The sequence below is a fragment of the Peromyscus californicus genome, unplaced genomic scaffold (genome assembly GCF_007827085.1).
Source record: "Peromyscus californicus insignis strain IS unplaced genomic scaffold, ASM782708v3 Scaffold_8__1_contigs__length_139910024, whole genome shotgun sequence".
NCBI classification, from domain to species: Eukaryota; Metazoa; Chordata; class Mammalia; order Rodentia; family Cricetidae; genus Peromyscus; species Peromyscus californicus.
The window spans coordinates 30,134,911-30,152,573 of record NW_026294606.1 but is presented as its reverse complement, the minus strand read 5'-3'; the positions used below and the strand labels follow the sequence as shown (position 1 = coordinate 30,152,573).

Genomic DNA, 17,663 nt, shown 5'->3' with positions numbered 1-17,663 from the left:
CCTTCAATTTATGGGTTGGAAAATGTGCCAGGGAGCAGTTTAATAAGTTGTCTAAGTCATACAGCTAATGTGCTGGCATCAGGATTTGAACTCAGGTCTGCTCTGTACATCTGAAGTCTGCTTCTTCACGGCATCACTGCACTTTAGATAAAGGCAAGACCCACTGTTTAACTAGCTGGGAAAACACATTTAAAGGAACTAAGTTAGATGGCCTCCCTCATAGAACACACATAAAGTTTCTTTCCCTTTGGCATGGGATCCCCTAGAATGTAAGGTTCATTGTCTAGCCTGTCTCTGCAGCATTCTAGTCCCCAAAGCATGTCTGACAAAGAAGAAGAACCTTCTAAGAAGCTCCGAGACTCTGCCATACCCCAGTCTGCTTTACTTGAAAACATATTGAAGGATCATGCAGTATTTAGCCACCTTTATCTCTCAGCCTTGATTCAATTACCAGAATCCACATAGCCACAACTACTAGAGAAGTGCCCAGCTTCAAATCAAACTGGCAGGAACCCAACATGTCACACCATCCAGCTAGAATCACGAAGGGCAGAAACTGTGAGAACAGATTGCCCTTCCATGGAGATTTATATCACACAACCAGCTTAGATCAGGAACTGATGGGACCAGTGGATGCTTCAAACCCATAGCAGTGTTTTTCTCTGCTGAGTTTTAACATTTATACACCAAGATGCTCAAAAGACGCAGGACCCTTCAACCTGTCTGAGATCATTATCTGGCTTATAACCTTGCAATAAAACCAAATGGATGGAAGTCAGAAAATATTTCTGCTACAGACACTGTCATTTCCACCTCCGAACACTGGGTCCAGGGGTGGTGGGGGAGGCAGAGAAGGAGAGGGTTGGGAGTTTTAGAGGAGTTATGAGGGATAAAGGGCGGGAAGGGGAGTTAGGCCACACTGACCCACATGCCCTGTTGGAGGAGGACGCTAGCCTGAATCTCACAACTCTGACTGTGGTCTTCCCACAGGGCTCTTAGCCACATTTCCTCATTTTACACCCAACTCCCAACTCTATTGTTTCCAGTTGGATCAGACTGGATGGGGCATTTGCTCCTTCTGCACCAAGGAGGTAGGACAGTGGCTGTATCACCCTGGGCAGGACCTTAAAAGTAACACCTTATAGCCAGTGGGTAGGTCATCAGTAGCCTGGAGTTTTCTTGCCTACATGGGTCTTAGGGACCCAGAAAGCCAATCAAGTTCCACCTCCCTGTTTGGTCCCACTGAAGGTCAGCTTCCTCATGCATAAAATGAAGTTATTTAAAACGAAAAACAGGGAAGAAAAAGATCAGTGATCTTAGGCTAGTTGTTAAGATTCTGTGCCTCAGTTTCACCAACTATGCAATGGGGTCAGTGATGATGCCCTTGTCTGGCTTATGGCATGTTCTAAGGCTAAACAGACATCAAAGGATCCCATAACTCATAAAGCACTAGAGACCGAACAGGCTGGTACTTTCACCAAGCCCTAGGTGGGAGAGCTCGTCTCTCTGATCTTGGCTCCTTTCACCTAAGATGGCATCTTCTACCCCTGCACCCATGTCCTCCACTCAACTCTTAATCTACAGTCAGGTGCTGTGGTGCTTTGAATAGGAATGCCCCCGTAGGCTCAAATGTTTGAAGGCTTAGTCATTAGAGAGTGGTGCTAGCTACGTGAGAGAGATTAGGAGGTGTGGCCTTGTTGGAGTGGGCGTGGCCTTATTGGAGGAAATATGTCATTGGTGGTGGAATTTGGGGTTTCAGAAGCTCAAGTCAGACCCAATGTCACTCTCTCTTCATGCTGCTTGCTGATCTGGATATAGAACCCTTAGCTACCTCTCCAGCACCATGCCTGCCTGCATGCTGCCATGCTTCCCGACATGATGATAATGGACTAAACCTCTGAATGTAAGCAAGCCCCAAGTAAATGCTTTCCTTCATGAGTTTCCATGGTCATGGTGTCTTCACAGCAATAGACCATTAACTAAGACAGGTGGAGTTGGTCCTGCAGCAGCCCCAACATCCTGCACCATCCCTGCCAAAGAACATAATCTATTCATGACATATTTGTCCAGGTTTATGGGAGAGCTTTGGTGCCACAGATTTCTCTGATGAGAAGGTGCTGGGGAGAGGACAGTGACCCTGAGCCCTGGAGGAAGTGAATGAAAGACATAGGAAACTCCTGAGCACAGAGGATCTGGGTTAAGTATTCGTCTTCTGAGAACTGTGAATATGCAAGCAAGGTAAAGAGGAGATGGATTAGGGATGACAATGGCAGTCCAGATGCCTTTGGCTCCCATGTGGCTGATATTGATTAATTACAGAGCTAATGAAAGAAGGCAAGTGTTAATTCTACTTGGCATACAATGTCAGTAACTCATTGCTGTTTGCTATCTTTTTTATTGAGCTAGCTTTCCATCACTCTAACGAAATGCTTAACACTAAATCAAAGAAAAGGGGGGTTGGGGGGATGGCTCAATGGGTAAGCACTTGTCTTAGTGACTTTTCTATTGCTGTGATAAAACACCATGATCAAGGCAACCTAGAAAGCATTTATTTTGGGGTTTGTGGTTGCAGACAGTGAGAGTCCATGATCATCATGGTGAGGACCTTGGCAGCAGGCAGGCAGGCATGGCAATGGAGCAGTAGCTGGGTGCTCACATCTTGAGACCAGACCACTAGGCAGAGAGAGCTGACTGGGAACAGCATGGGTCTTTTGAAACATCAAAGCCTATCCCCAGTGACACACTTCCTCCAACAAAGCCTACACTTCCTAATCCTTCCCAAATTGTTCTACCAACTGAGGACCAATTAGTCAAATATAGGAGGCTATGAGGGGCACTCCCATCCAAACTACCACACCATGAAAGTATGAAAATATGAGTTTGTATCCCTAGAAGCAACATAAATGTGGACAGGGTAGCACACATCTGTAACCTCAGAACTCCCATGGAGGGATATGAGGGGGAGTCAAGTGAATCCCTGGAAACTCATGGGTTGCACCTAGCACACACAGACAGGAACAGCAACAGACCCTCTCTCAAACAAGGGGGAAGATGAAGAGTGGCACTGGAGGTTGTCTCCGACCTCCACACGAAGGCTGTGGGATGTTCATGCCTAGAAACCACACCAACTCCATTTTGTCCTGGGGGCCATTTAAAGATTCTAGCTAAGTTAGATTTCTATTTACTGTAGCTGTACCTGAATTATATTTCCCTTTGCTGTAAAACTTAAGTTTCTGGTTTTTGGAATTGGGCTGCACCCCACACCTTCGAACATAGAAGGGTCGGTAACCATGTTTGCTTGCAAAATTTCCTACCCTGTGGTTTTTCCCTATAAAAGAAGCTTGAATAATTGGCCCAGGGTTGCTCTCTCCAACCCAGTCTTAGGGGGGAGACAGCTGCTAGACTGACTCTGCTATGCACAGAATAAAGCTTGCTTTAATTTGTCCGTAATTTGTGGTCAGTGGTCTTTACTCTCATTTGGGGGGATTAACAATGTCTGTACTCACAAACAGATATACATGCATACACACATAACACACACACACACACACACACAGAGAGAGAGAGAGAGAGAGAGAGAGAGAGAGAGAGAGAGAGAGAGAGAGAGAGAGAGAGAGAGAGAGATCAAAAATACCACTACCAACAAAAGACAGATTCTACCAACTCTCAGTAGACGTGGGGACCAAGCCCTTGACATATAGGCCACTGGAGGGCATGGAGTGTCCAAGTTTAGCACACGTTTTATCATTGAATGTAAGTTGAATTAATGATGGTTTTATTCTTCCACAGCAGTTATCTCCATGATTGCCCTGCCTGTTGCTGCTCTTAACACAACTGTCATCCAAGAGCTGTATGTAACCTCTAGGGAGTTAATAGATCTAGGATACTGTCCCCTAACTTTTTTTTTAAGTTTTTCAAGACAGGGTTTCTCTGTATACTTTTGGTGCCTGTCCTGGAACTCTCTCTGTAGACCAGGCTGGCTTTGAACTCACAGAGATCTGCCTGCCTCTGCCTCCTGAGTGCTGGGATTAAAGGCGTGCACCACCATTGCCCGGCCTACTGTCCCCTAACTTTTTGGATATTTTATTTCTAATTATCCATCCCATAAAATTTCAATACCACATATGCTGCTTATCTGTTTAAATAATAAGAAACACATCATATATTATATATAATGTATGTTGTTATAGATAATCATATATGAGAATCATGCATAATATTCATACATGATATTTAATATGTAATCATAACATATATTCTATAAATAATACATATGTAATACATATATTATGTAAAGATATATGCTTAACTGTGTTTTATAGATTAAGGTTTTTTTTGGGGGGCGGGGGTGAGACAGGAATTCTCTGTGTATTCTTGACTGTCCAGGAACTCATTCTGTATACCAGGCCCACTTCACACTCAAGAGATCCATGTGTCTCTGTCTCCTGAGTGCTGGGATAAAGGTTGTGCTCTACTACTCCTGGCAAGATCAAAGACTTTTCACCCTTTAAAATCACATCCTGTCTTGTGAGAGTTGTGGGAGGCAATCCCACTGAGAATGTTTGTCTAGCCAATAACCGTCAGCTGCCAACACTTAAGAAAACACATTGTATGACCTGTTTTGAAAATGTTACCCGATAAGCACTCCAATCTGGCAAGTTTCTTAACTCACTTATCAGTGTTCTTTATGTTGCCCAATGACGTCACAGGGATGAAACCATCTGGACTGGAAAACTGGATCAGGGAAATAATCTCATTTTTCAGCAATTTTAAGTTGTAAGAGGGAAATGGAGAGCTAAAGGAGATACTATTGAAAACTAAAGACTTCTTAAAGTGCAGAGAATAAATGTCTGTGGAGTGCTCAACCACAAATGGGACACCTGTGTCACACTGTCCTAGTGAGGGTTCTTACTGCTGTGAAGAGACACCATGACCATGGCAACTCTTATAAAAGAAACATTTAATTGGGGTGTCTTGCTTACAGTTTCAGAGGTTCAGTCCATTATCATCATGGTGGGGAGCATGGTGGTGTGCAGGCAGACATGCTGGAACTGAAAGTGCTACATCTTGCAGGCAACAGGAAGTCAACTGACAGTCACACTGAGGGAAGCTTTAGCAAAAGAGACCCCAAAACCCACTCCCACAGTGGCACACTTCCTCTAACAAGGCCATACCTACTCTAACAAAGCCACATCTCCTAATAGTGCCACTCCCTATGGGGGTCCTTTTCTTCCCAACCACCTCTATTCCCTAGACTCAGGGATCATCTTGGAAGAGGGAGTAGTAATATTGGAAAAGCCAGAGTTTGAGGAGGACCAGAGATAACGAGTGTTTTCTGAATGGGACAGGACCTCTGCACTCATGACCTCACAGGTGCTGTGGATGACTACACAAGACCCGCACGAGACCAAGCCAGTCACCATTCCAGCATGGAGGAGGGAGGGACTCAAGAACCTCCACCCCAACTGAGTTGCAATTGTCAGTTGTTGGCTTGGAGGAGGGAGAGTCTCTTTAAAAGAGCGTGCTCCTGGTTGGTCCACTACACTCCAGTGGATGGTTCCACACCCATGACTATATGGGGAGCACAAATTGGACCTAGTGGGAGGGAAAAAAAAAAACAAAGAAGGCATGAAGTTGGGAGGATTAAAATGGTGGGTTAGGGTGGCTCTAGGGAGAGTTAGGAGGAGGAATTGGGGATGAATGTGATCAAAATATTGTACAATGATGTGCATATAGAAAATTCTCAAAGAATTAGTGAATTGTATTTTTAAAGAAATTGAAGACTTTAAAGAGCCATCATTATCCTCGACCAGTATGTAACTTCAATGTAGCTATCTATAGACTTGGTTCAACCAGACTGTAAAAATAAGCATGAGAAAACCAGGAAGTTCTACTAAGAGTATTAATTTTAAGTGCTATAGTGATAGTATTATTTTAATTTCTGGACATAATATTGAAACATTAACAAGTACAAGTATTATATCTAAGATTAGATCTAGGGTTTATTTCAGAATGATTGTGAGTTGAAGACACAGGTAGCAATTCAGAAGCAGTCCCACCTTAAAGTAAGGCCTGCTCTGAGCAGTTCTCTCCTATGATCTTCCCGCCCCTCAGAGAACTGAGTAAGTTTGCCCCAAGCATCTGCTGCCTACATTGTAGTGTGTCATAATCTCTGTGAAATCCATCTCTTAGTTCCCTGGGTTCCCTCATTGGCCACTTCCTCAGTTTCATGGTTCTGCCCGCTCCCTCTGTCTTCTGCAAACTAAGGACTCTACCTTCTAACCCAAGCACCCTTGGGGCTATAATTTCTAAACATAGAAATTGTACAGAAGAAATTTAGAGAATACACATTTTCCCCATCTCACTACAGAGGAATTACGTTAACCAGTGATTATGTGTTGCTCGTACTTTGTGAAGGTTATTGAGACATAGTTTCTCATATCCACTCAGCTTGTGTGGAAACAGTGTGGCTGGGAAAGCAGCCCTATTGGGAGTCTTTGTGGGAAGGAGTTGAGAAGACTCTCCTTATTGCTGACTCCCCTTTGCTAGTGAGATCTGTCCAGCACAGTGATTCTCAACCTTCCTAATGCTGTGATCTTTTAATCCAGTTCCTCATATTGTGGGGATCCCCAACCATAAAATTATTTTCTTTTTTCTTTTTTTGAGACAGGGTTTCTCCGTGTAGCTTTGTGCCTTTCCTGGAACTCACTTGGTAGCCCAGGCTAGCCTCGAACTCACAGAGATCCACCTGGTTCTGCCTCCCCAGTGCTGGGATTAACATAAAATTATTTTCGTTGCTACTTCATAACTGTAACTTTGCTACTGTTGTGAATCCTAATGTAAATATCTGATATGCAGGATATCTGATATGTGACCCCTGTAACAGGGTCTTTCAACCACGAAGGGGTTGCGACCACTAGCAATTCATGGGCAGCTCCTTCCCAGCAAGCAAGAATGAAGGGGTCTCTTTGCATTGTGTAAAAGTGAGCACAGATCCTTGCCTTTAGACCAGCCGGGATAGGACCTTTCTTTACTGTTTATATGGATGCTGAAACAGTCTTACTATTTAGCCCAGGCTGATCTCAAGCCCGTGATACTCCTTGCTTCTACCTCTGCAGGGTTGGGATTGCAAACGTGTGTCATCTTATTGAGTTTGCCATATGGAAGAACAAGAAAGCAAGCAAATCAGGAGTGCCGTCTGATTTGTAGGCTCTATACAAGCTGTCTGTGCTGTCTCTGGCCTAGACCCGCAACTGCATGGGACATCACATGGATGCCGTACTTAAGGAGCCAGGCAGCTTTGCCTTGCCAGACCTACCTGGTTACACTTGATCCCTTTCTCTCATGTAGCTTGCTGGAATCCTCTCCTCCCTACTATCAGCAAATTCAATGTGAGGGTGGCCTACTTCCAATACTAAAAGAATTTGTGATAGGTGTTGGTTAAGCGGTGGCGCTCGTGGCTGGCGGCTATGCCACGGAAGAGAGCACTGGATGCTGCGGTGACGGAAGAATCACAAGCCATGGTTACCTTTCTAGAGCTTTATTAGGAGAGAGAGAGAGAGAGAGAGAGAGAGAGAGAGAGAGAGAGAGAGAGAGAGAGAGAGAGAGAGAGAGAGAGAGAGAGAGAGAGAGAGAGAGAGAGAGACTGCATGGAGGACAGAGGGAATACAGGGAGAGAAAGACCCGTGGAAGAGCACGCCCGCTTTTTAGGCTGGACACCGTCGCAGGCGCAGGCTGGTGACGTAATAAGGACCTAATCCTTACAATAGGACCTTCCCTCCTTCCCTGGCTCCATTCCCAGTCCTCATTCCCTTTATCCTAACAAGTGCTTTTATTCCTATAGAGAAAGTGTCAACATTGCCCCAGGTTGGCCAAGCAGCAAGCTTGGTGACAGGTAACCAATTACCATCACACAGCTAGTCTGAGTCAGCCTGTCAGGGAGGTCAGAGGCTGGAGCATAGGGAGACCATGCTAGGTTACTGTTTCTGCAATCTATTTTATCTGACAAGAAGGGACGGTAGTCACTAAGATCAAAAGGGGTTGTTGGCAGGGAAGCAGGCAGCAAAGCTGAGAAGCCCGCAGTCCAGCTGCAAGCCGTCTAGAATGGCCACCTTCCGGCACAGTTAAGCTGGGGGGAGGAGCAGTGGAACCTAGACAGAAGGGAAGAACTGGAACCGCAGGGCCAGGAGAGGCCATGATGGAGTGCAGGAATCCAGGAAACTACCAGGAAACTACGTACTTCCTCCCGTTTCCCCCACACAACCAAACACTATAAAGGCTCAAGCCGCAGAGACCAGCGGCTCCCTGTCTCTCCTCCCCAGCACATATCAAAAGGAGCCTGCTGGAGTTGAAGGTTCTGAGAACAACATCTTTCAACTCAATGGAGCAATGAACTCCACAAGCATTCTTTTCTATTTCTGATTTTCTGTTATTTACTTTCCACTTCTGCATATGTCTCGCGATGACTTTGCATTTGTGTATTGCGGTCAGGATGTAGGCCTGTGTGCTTCTCCACATAGTATACGCTGTGGCTTTCTTCATTATACACTTCGCCCACAGATCATGCACCCCACCTCTTGTACCTGCATCTTTTCCTATTTCTTTCTTCCACATCCCCTTCTCTTTTTCTTAATTATAGCCACAGTTTTAACAATCTCTAAAATCTGTGGCCTGAGAGTATCCTGACCGTTCCCTCTCAGCCTGACTTTACCTACCTTGATTTTTCTTTCTTCTCAATATCTTTAATACTTACACCTTTCCTCGATTGCTCTAATTCCCTCCCGATCATAATCTTACTAACTCCCTATGATCCTTGGCTGTTTATCCTCCAGCAATCATTGTATGCAAAGGAGCCCTGTTGTTAACTGGTTAGTGCAGCATTTGAATAGTGGCACTATTTAGCCCTGTGGTTGCTCTCACAGTTAATAACCTACCTAGAAATCACACAGAATTCATACCAGGTACCCAAAGTTCCTGAACTGAGGAAATATTATCTGAAACACACACTTAATTCCACCACATCCAAGTCCTACTTGAATACTGCAAATACTTCAACTGAAAAAAGTATAGCTGATAAAAAATAAGCCACAATGAAACAAGACCAGATGCATATATCCCAATGTAGTAACACAAGAAACACAAGACAACACAACTCCTCTAGTAATTATTAACCCTACAGCAATGCTATCTCGTAAATAAGAATTAGATGAAATCCCAGACAGAGAACCCCAAATAGTGATTAGAAGTATATTCAAATGTACAAACAAATTGCTGAATGAAGTAAGGAAGAAGATATATAACATGAAAGAGGAATTTAAAACATAAATAGAAATGGTAAGGAAAAACTATTTTGAGATGCTCAACATTAAAAAATAGTCTAAAAAGTAATTCTGTCAGCAATAGACTGGATCAAGGAAAGGACAGAATATCTGAACTTGAAAAGCAGGCAAAGGAAATAAAACAATCCAACAAGGACAGAGATAAACCATAAAGTACCAGCCTGAATACAGGAAGCATTTAGGACACCAGAGGAGGGGGAGAGTGGACTTCATGGCTTGCCCTCTGCCGTTGCTAGGCAACAGCAGTATAACTTAGGGAATTGACTACAGTTCAAGGTGGGAGATTTAATTTTTAATTTATTTTTTAATGTTGTTTATTTAATTTTTTTTCATGTGTATGTCGAAATGTGTGTATATGCACACACGTGTGGGTAACTATGGAGGCCAGAAAAGGGTGTCAGATCCTATGGATCTGAGGTACAGGCAGTTGTTAGCTACTAAGATAGGTGGTGGAAACTGACCTCTGGTCCTCCGTGAAAGCAGCAAGTGCTCTTACCTACCGAGCCATCCCTCCAGCTTTAAGATAGACCTTACAGTCATGTTAAACTCCTTTCTTTACAGTTTTGAGTTTAAGGACCCAGGACTAATGCAGTTTGCAAATGCCATTTGCAGTGCAATGGGCACTGGTCAGAGAGAGCTGCACGTGACCAAGTCGTCCCAGTTGACTGGTAGGAGGACCTCTCCTCGATTGTTTGGAGGGCAGAACAATCCCTGAATGTGGGGATGTTGTCATCAGCTGCCATTTAGTATCCATAAGGAGTCAAACCAGTTTTGGTTGTCAGACCCACATAGAGGACTGCAGAAGAGAGATGGGAGAGAACATGGCTCTTAGTGACACGTGGCCCCTGACAATCCTGAAGTCAGCTTCTGGAACTCCGAGTGTGTTGGCTGAGGAATTGTCATGTCTCTAGACTGTCTATTATTTGCAACTGAAAGCATCCTGATTGACACAGGGAGTCAGCAGGTGCTGTACAAGGTCAGTGATGGGGCAAATAGCCCAGATACAGAGGCAGCCTGTGAGGACTGCCTGTCCTTGGAAAACACATGCAGAGGTGGAGTCAACCTAGGGAATTTGAGGCTGGTCTCGCAGTGCCTGAGAGTCCAAGGCTGTGGAAAAGAGCAGCACAAAGGGAACCTCTGAAGAGCCAGTAGGCTGCTGCTATGTTCTGTGTGCCTCTAGAGCACCACGGAAGAGTCAACTCTAGGTGACACAATCCAGCGTAGGAGGTGGAGGGTGGGGATACTTGCAAGAACTAAGAATACATTTCTTAAGGCTTGCCACGGGTCAGGTGCCATGGTGAGTGCTTCGTACACATTATGTCACTTTTAGTCATCATTAAACACAAAGCAACAGAACAAGCTCATGGTCATAAGTTATAGTTGCTTCAGCTTTCAGGGGGACGGCATTTTGAGTTTAAGTAGACCTAGGTCAATATTCAAACATTCATCCATGTCAATCACTATGTGAATGGACTTAAGAATACAATCAGAAGTCGAATCACCACTCATTATAAAGTCAATCAGAAAAGCAGGAATTAAATTAATGTCCTCACAATAAAGGCTTTGCAAGAACAAAAGAAATCCAACAAACAGATCATTTGTTCATATTATACATAATGATCAAAGACTAAATGGTTTTTTGTCCCCCAAACAAGACAAGAATGTCTGATCTTACTTCTCCTACTCAACATTGTACTGTACTACTGAATAAGGCAGGAAAGTAAAATTAAAGGCATCTAAAGAAGAAAAGAGGAATAAAGTTGTTCTGTTTTCAGGTGATTTGACTGTCTACATAGGAAATCCCAAGTAGTCCATAGAAAAGCTACTAGAACTAATCAGTGAGATGAGCATGGCCACAGAATGCAGTATCTAAATAGAAAACAAATAGCTGTTTCTACATAAAAGCATTGGATGATTGGAAATAGAAATTAAAGTTCAGATTAGGGAAGAAGTGGAGAGTAGGAATCAGGCAGGCATTGCAGCCATTGACTGCCATGTCCTGTCACATCTGCCTCCAGCATTTCTAGACTCATTGCCAGTGGGAGGTTAGCTACATTTAGGGGCTCATGGGCTCACGGGGCACATTGTTGAACCAAGTGTCACAGACTCAAGGAAGCAGGACTGGATTACAGTGTAGCATGAATCTTAAAGAGTCTTTATTAATAAAACAAACCTGGAGCCAAGTATTGGGGTGAACACTGGAAGATCAGAGAGACAGAACAAGCCACAGCTAACCTCACCTGGCCAACTTCTCTGCTGATCTTGTTTCCTCAGACTGGAAGCTTCTGTGTCCTCATCCCAATGGCTCTCAGCTGAACTGCTGCTAGAAGCCTGAAAGCTTAACCAGCCAAATGCTTCTAGTTTCTGGTCCTCACGCCTTATATACCTTTCTGCTTTCTACCATCACTCCCTGGGATTAAAGGCTCACTTTCTGGGATTAAAGGCGTGAGTCACCATGCTTGGCTGTATCCTTGAACACATGGATTTCTGCCTCTGAAATGCTAGGATTAAAGGCGTGTGCTACCACTGCCTATCCTCTATGTTTAATATTGTGGCTGCTCTGTCTCTGACCCCAGATAAGTTTATTAGGGTGCACAATATTTCGGGGAACACAATACCACCACATTACAGATCTCTGTGAAAGAGATGACCCATATTTTCCCCCCTATAGGGATTGAGTTAGGACTGGAACAAGACAGAGACTGAAATGTGGGGAGCAGGGACTGGCAGTCTTGTTATAAAGAGAGCATTCTTAGTAGAAACTGCATTAATCTCACCTGATGCATCATTACCGTTTCCATTTCTGTTACTAGGCTCTGAAAATAATACACACAATGAAACAATTCACTATTTTTACATTGCACACCATTCTGAGTAGTATGATTAAACCTCATGTTATCTCACTCCATCCTGCCCAAGATGTGAATTGTCCTTTTGTCCAGTGTATCCACACTGTATACACTACCCATCCATTAGTCACTCAATAGCCATTTCAACTATCGGACCTCCCATGATGTTATGACAGTGCTGATACTCAAGGAACACTTTCATAGTAGAGGAATTGTCCTAGTTTTGTTTCCCATTGCTGTGATAAAATGATCAAAGCAAGCTGGGCGGTGGTGGCGCACGCCTTTAATCCCAGCACTCGGGAGGCAGAGCCAGGCGGATCTCTGTGAGTTCGAGGCCAGCCTGGTCTCCAAAGCGAGTTCCAGGAAAGGCGCAAAGCTACACAGAGAAACCCTGTCTCGAAAAACCAAAAAAAAAAAAAAAAAAAAAAAAAAAAAAAAAAAAAAAAAAATGATCAAAGCAATTTAGGGGAGAAAGGGCTCATTTTAGCTCACAATTCCAGATTACAGTCTATTATTACAGGGAAGTCAAGGTGGTAGGATTTTAAAACAACGAGTCACATCAGATGCATAGTCAAGGGCAGAGAGAAATAAATGCATCTAGTGCTTAGCTCACCTTCTTCACCCTTATATAGTCCTGGAGCAAAACATAGGGAATGGTGCCACCCAAAGTATACTGGGTCTTCCCACATTAATCAAGACAATTCTTCACAGGTGTTCCCACAGACCAACTTTATCTAGACAATCCCTCACTGAGACATCTTCCTAGTCACTCTACATTGTGTGGAGCTGGCAATGAAATGATTCTAAGCAAACACTGGTGCTTTTGGAGTTTACCCACCTAGGATAGGGGAAATTTTGTTGTTTATCCAAGCTGCTCAAACTCATCTATGAAGTCACCTTCCAGGGTGAAGCAATTCTACTGACTCAAAAGAACTTCCTGGTCAACTAGTGCCTGCAGATCTGGCTCAGAATGAGGGAGTCTGGGAAATCTTTGAATAAAGAACAGAAACAAGAGAAGACAGAGGTGCCCATGAGGAAAAGACTGAACATTTGTTCTGTGTTGGTTTGTCATTGATAGATACTCTTACAAACTGTGTAACAATCTGGAGTCTTTTCCTTAGTTGCTACTATTACACAGTCTTTCTCAGTATCTATGGAGGATTGTTCCAGGATGGCAAAAATGGTGTACTCTTAAATGTCTTACTTGAGCTGGTATAACATTTGCATATAACCTGTGCATGTATACTTTAACTCATCTAAAAATACCATGTAAAAAGTTGTTATGGTGACAAGGAAAGGCTCTCTGTGATCTATTGGTCATCTATGCTGAACGCCCAGAGGTGGAGGCCAAATGGATCACTTACCCACTAACTGCCTGAGAAATAGCCAGTCCATACCAGTTTTCACAGATGAGAAAATCGACTTTAAACTTATTTGTCTAAGGGAAGCTGGAATTTATAAGAAATCTTTCTGACCCCTGGAGTATGTCTGCTCTCAACACTATTACACAAATAGTCTGTTGTATCCACTGTCTTAATCTGCATGGCATGGGGTACTTCCTGCAGCTTTTAGTGAAATACAATAACACATGCTGTTACCTCCGTTAGAATTTCAGAGGGACATGAGTGACATTGCACAAGAATCTACACAGAATACTAGATCCTGGACAGGATTTCAATTATCTGCCAAGAGTTAGTTTTTTCTGTCAAAACATTTGCTACTCTGGTTTCAGAATCACAGTGGGTAGATTCTTCACACTCTGGCAACGTAATGAGACTCCCCTCCGGAGGCTCTGCAGAAGTGCCTCCCTGTGCAGTCAGACATTACCCTTGCCATCTGGGCTTTTAAGTGTCAGTTATAGACAGAGACTAGAGCTAAAGCTTTCCTAAGAGCTGGAGTTTCGCACTTTGGTTTTAAATTTTTATCGAGGATCTGGAGAGAAGGTTCAGAAGTCAAGGGCATGAACTGTCTTTGCAGAGTGACCAAGTTCTGTTCCCGGCAGCTCTCAACTGCCTGGAGCTCCAGCTCCAGTAGATCCCACGCCTTCTTCTGGAGTCTGTGGGTATCTGCACACACATGTCTGTATACACACACATAACACACACACACACACACACACACACACAATCAAAAATAAATCTTCTTAAACAAATTAATTGAATATTGACAAGTTACAGTTGTATGTATTTGTAAGATACAAAGTGATGTTGTGGTATACACATAAATGTGGGATAACTGATGTAAGTTAATTAGCATATACAGCCCCTCAATATGTCCATTCTCTCCCCCATCTGACTAAAACATTGCTGAATTTCTCCCACAAAGACTAAAACTTGAAGTGAAGCAGAACTCAGAATCTAGGATGCCCAGCATGGCACATTATCTCCAGAGTTCCTAGACATTAAGGAATGCATAGGAATTCATTATGGAAATGATGGTTTAAAAAAAAATGGTTGGGGATAAAGCTCTGTGGTAAAGTGCTTGCCTGGTAGGAGTGAGGTCCTGAGTTATATTCCTAGAATCATTAAAAAAAATTAAAAAAACCTAAGAAAACTATTTTTATTTGATTTGTTTCATGTAAACACTTTTAATTATGTAAGTTTATGTGCTCCTTAAGACTGGTAAGGGGGTTGGGGATTTAGCTCAATGGTAGAGCACTTGCCTAGCAAGCACAAGGCCCTGGGTTCAGTCCTCAGCTCCGAAAAAAAAAAAAAAAGACTGGTAAGACACATAGATGTTATTTAGACCAGTCTTCAACTCCATCCTCTTTTCTGAGAATTTCTCTTATCTGGCTAAGATTTGGGTCCTTACTCTTGTCGTAAAAAAGCTTTACTGAGATACAATTGATGCACATTTTATAAAGGGTATTATTATTTAGTAAGTGAACATATCCACCAGAAACTTAGGGAAGGGTATTGGAAAAGTTTACTTGTGAGTTTTGGATTTTGTTCATATATATATATATAAATCAGTGCTTTGTTAGTATAATCACAAAGTTGTGCACTTATCACTGTGTAATTCAAGTGCATTTCCTTGTCCCAGGAGAAGTCTGTGCCCTCTGGGATTCTCATAATTGCTCTCCATTCCCCCACTCCCCTCTCCAGCCTCTGGTAATTGCTACTCTACTTTTTAATCTCTGTAGATTTGCTTATTCTGGATAGCTCATATTCATGGGATCATATAATACATGGATTTTTGTGTCTGTTGTGCTCTTCACATAATTATTTTGGATTCATCTGTTGTGGCAACTCCTAATCCAGTTACATGTCACACAGACACATTCTAAGAAATGGACCATTGGGTAATTCTATCATTGTGCAAACATTGTACAGTATATTTGTGAAAACTGAGAAGATGAGGCTGCAAGAAATATTTTTTCTATCAATGATAGTTAGTGCTCCAAGGGTCAATATTCCATGAGCTTCTCCCATCTTGTGACAGGGCTATTTGCCCAATTCCTATACATTCCTGAGACTTTCTATCACACCCTTCCCCTTCATACCAATTAACCAACCATGTCAGAATGTGAGGTCAAACTCCCACCAATGGGTTGAAACACAGTCACTACCTGCATTAGGGATAAGAAACAGAGGCCACTTTGGCCATGTATGCTTGCTAGACTGGTTTGGTTTCTGGGGTACCCTTTTTACAAAAAGAAATGACCTTGCTAGCTACTTTCACTTTGTGCATTTCTTTGTGTGACATCGAGATCATTTTCATCCAACAGAATGACATATATACCTGGGCTGTACAGTATACAGCCTATTCTATTCCGGCTACGATGGACAACAAAACACAAGACTAAATCAAGCATGAGAGCCAATGATGCAATCAAGAGACTGGGAAGATATGGCATGCAGGGTACCACGGCAGAATGCCATACTGGAAACATTTCTAATGTAAATAGAGTGAGTATACTCTGAATTAACCATAAAAAGTATGCCATAGTAAATAAGCAAAGAAGGGGCATTGGCATTTACTAAGTGCTATGTACTATCTATCTATCTATATGCTGTACTTTATAGAACTGATGGTACAGCACATGAGTTGATGCCAGCATCTCTAGACATGCAGGGATGCACGGTGTTACATTACCGTGGATCATCGCTAGCCAATATGTTTTTTTTTTTTTCAGTTCCGTCAGTGTGATCTTATGGAATTATGTATGTGGGCTATCCTTGACCATTGTTACATGGTGGTGACTGCCCTTCATATTATTAAATATGAACAAATCAAATTCTGCCCATCCAGTAATGGATTTGGGTATCTGATGTGTCGATTAAAAACAACCTAACTGGGGACAGTTTTCAGCGTGGTGTTGAATGGCACTGGTAAGAGCCAGCATTCTTGTCCTGTTCCTGACCTTAGGGAGAAAACTTTCAACCTCTGGCCATTAAGTAAGATACGACAGGGGCTTGAACCAAAGTAGTAGCAATGGTTGTTGGTTGGAGAACAATTTCCTCTCACTTGGAATGTTTCATCCAGGAGGAGCCAGGATGGGGAGACTCATGAGACTCAGGAAATAAACAAATGTCATATGTTTGGGAAAACTGAAACCTAAACAGTTTGTATGGGCCCCTCCCCAAGGTTCCAGAAGCAATGAACAGTTGCTCGAGGAAGAGACTCTGACCAGCTGGGCCGCCCGAGGAAGTGGAGCCACCAAGAGGAGACTTGAGATTCCTGAAAATGGTGCCGAGAGCTCCAGGCTTGCAGCTTTCATGAGTCCTCATGCATGCAGGGGTGCACCACCAATGATGCAGCTGCCTTTCAGTTACCCTGCCTTTTTGTTTGTTTGTTTGTTTGTTTGTTTGTTTTTTGGTTTTTCGAGACAGGATTTCTCTGTGTAGTTTTGGTGCCTGTCCTGGATCTTGCTCTGTTGACCAGGCTGGCCTTGAACTCACAAAGATCCACCTGGCTCTGCTTCCCGAGTGCTGGGATCAAAGGCATGCTCCACCACTGCCTGGCTATCCTGCCTTTTGTAAGTAGCTTCTCATCCATATTCCTGTAAGGACCCTCAATAAACTCATTGGTTCACCAAATTGGACTTTGGTGTTGGTGTAATGTTAATTTTGATCTGTGGCTTTCTATCTTCCCTATATGGAGGGTGTCCTATCTCTCCAGGAAAAGTCTCTCACAATAATGCTGAGAAGCAGTCAGAGTCTGGATGTATTTTGAGATTAGATATGAGGAAATAGATGTGATATATGTGCAAAGAGATTGTCATCCAGACTGACACCAAGATTCTAACCTGAGAGCTGGAATGAGGGAATACCCATCACTGAGATGTGGAATGTGAATAGAGTAAGCTTAGAATTAGAGGAATGTCAACAATCCAAAAATTACTGTGTCATTTTGGGGTAGACATTGCTCATTATTGATTAATTATTCATCACCTCCTTCCCTCCAGACAGATCTCATCTACTTAGTGAAGTGTGATCCTAATTAGTCTTATCAATAAAAACCAGGAGTCAGACAG

General features: G+C 43.1%; 1 long non-coding RNA gene across 1 annotated transcript in view; it reads left to right on the top strand.

The window, feature by feature from the left end:
• The window catches only part of LOC128103626 (uncharacterized), a 69,266-nt gene extending 51,834 nt beyond the window's left edge, over nucleotides 1-17,432 (top strand). Inside the window, exons 3-4 of the long non-coding RNA XR_008215741.1 lie at nucleotides 15,915-16,095; nucleotides 16,775-17,432. This is a non-coding gene — a long non-coding RNA (uncharacterized LOC128103626). The remainder of the gene's footprint in view (nucleotides 1-15,914; nucleotides 16,096-16,774) is intronic.
• The last annotated feature ends 231 nt before the right edge of the window (nucleotides 17,433-17,663 follow it).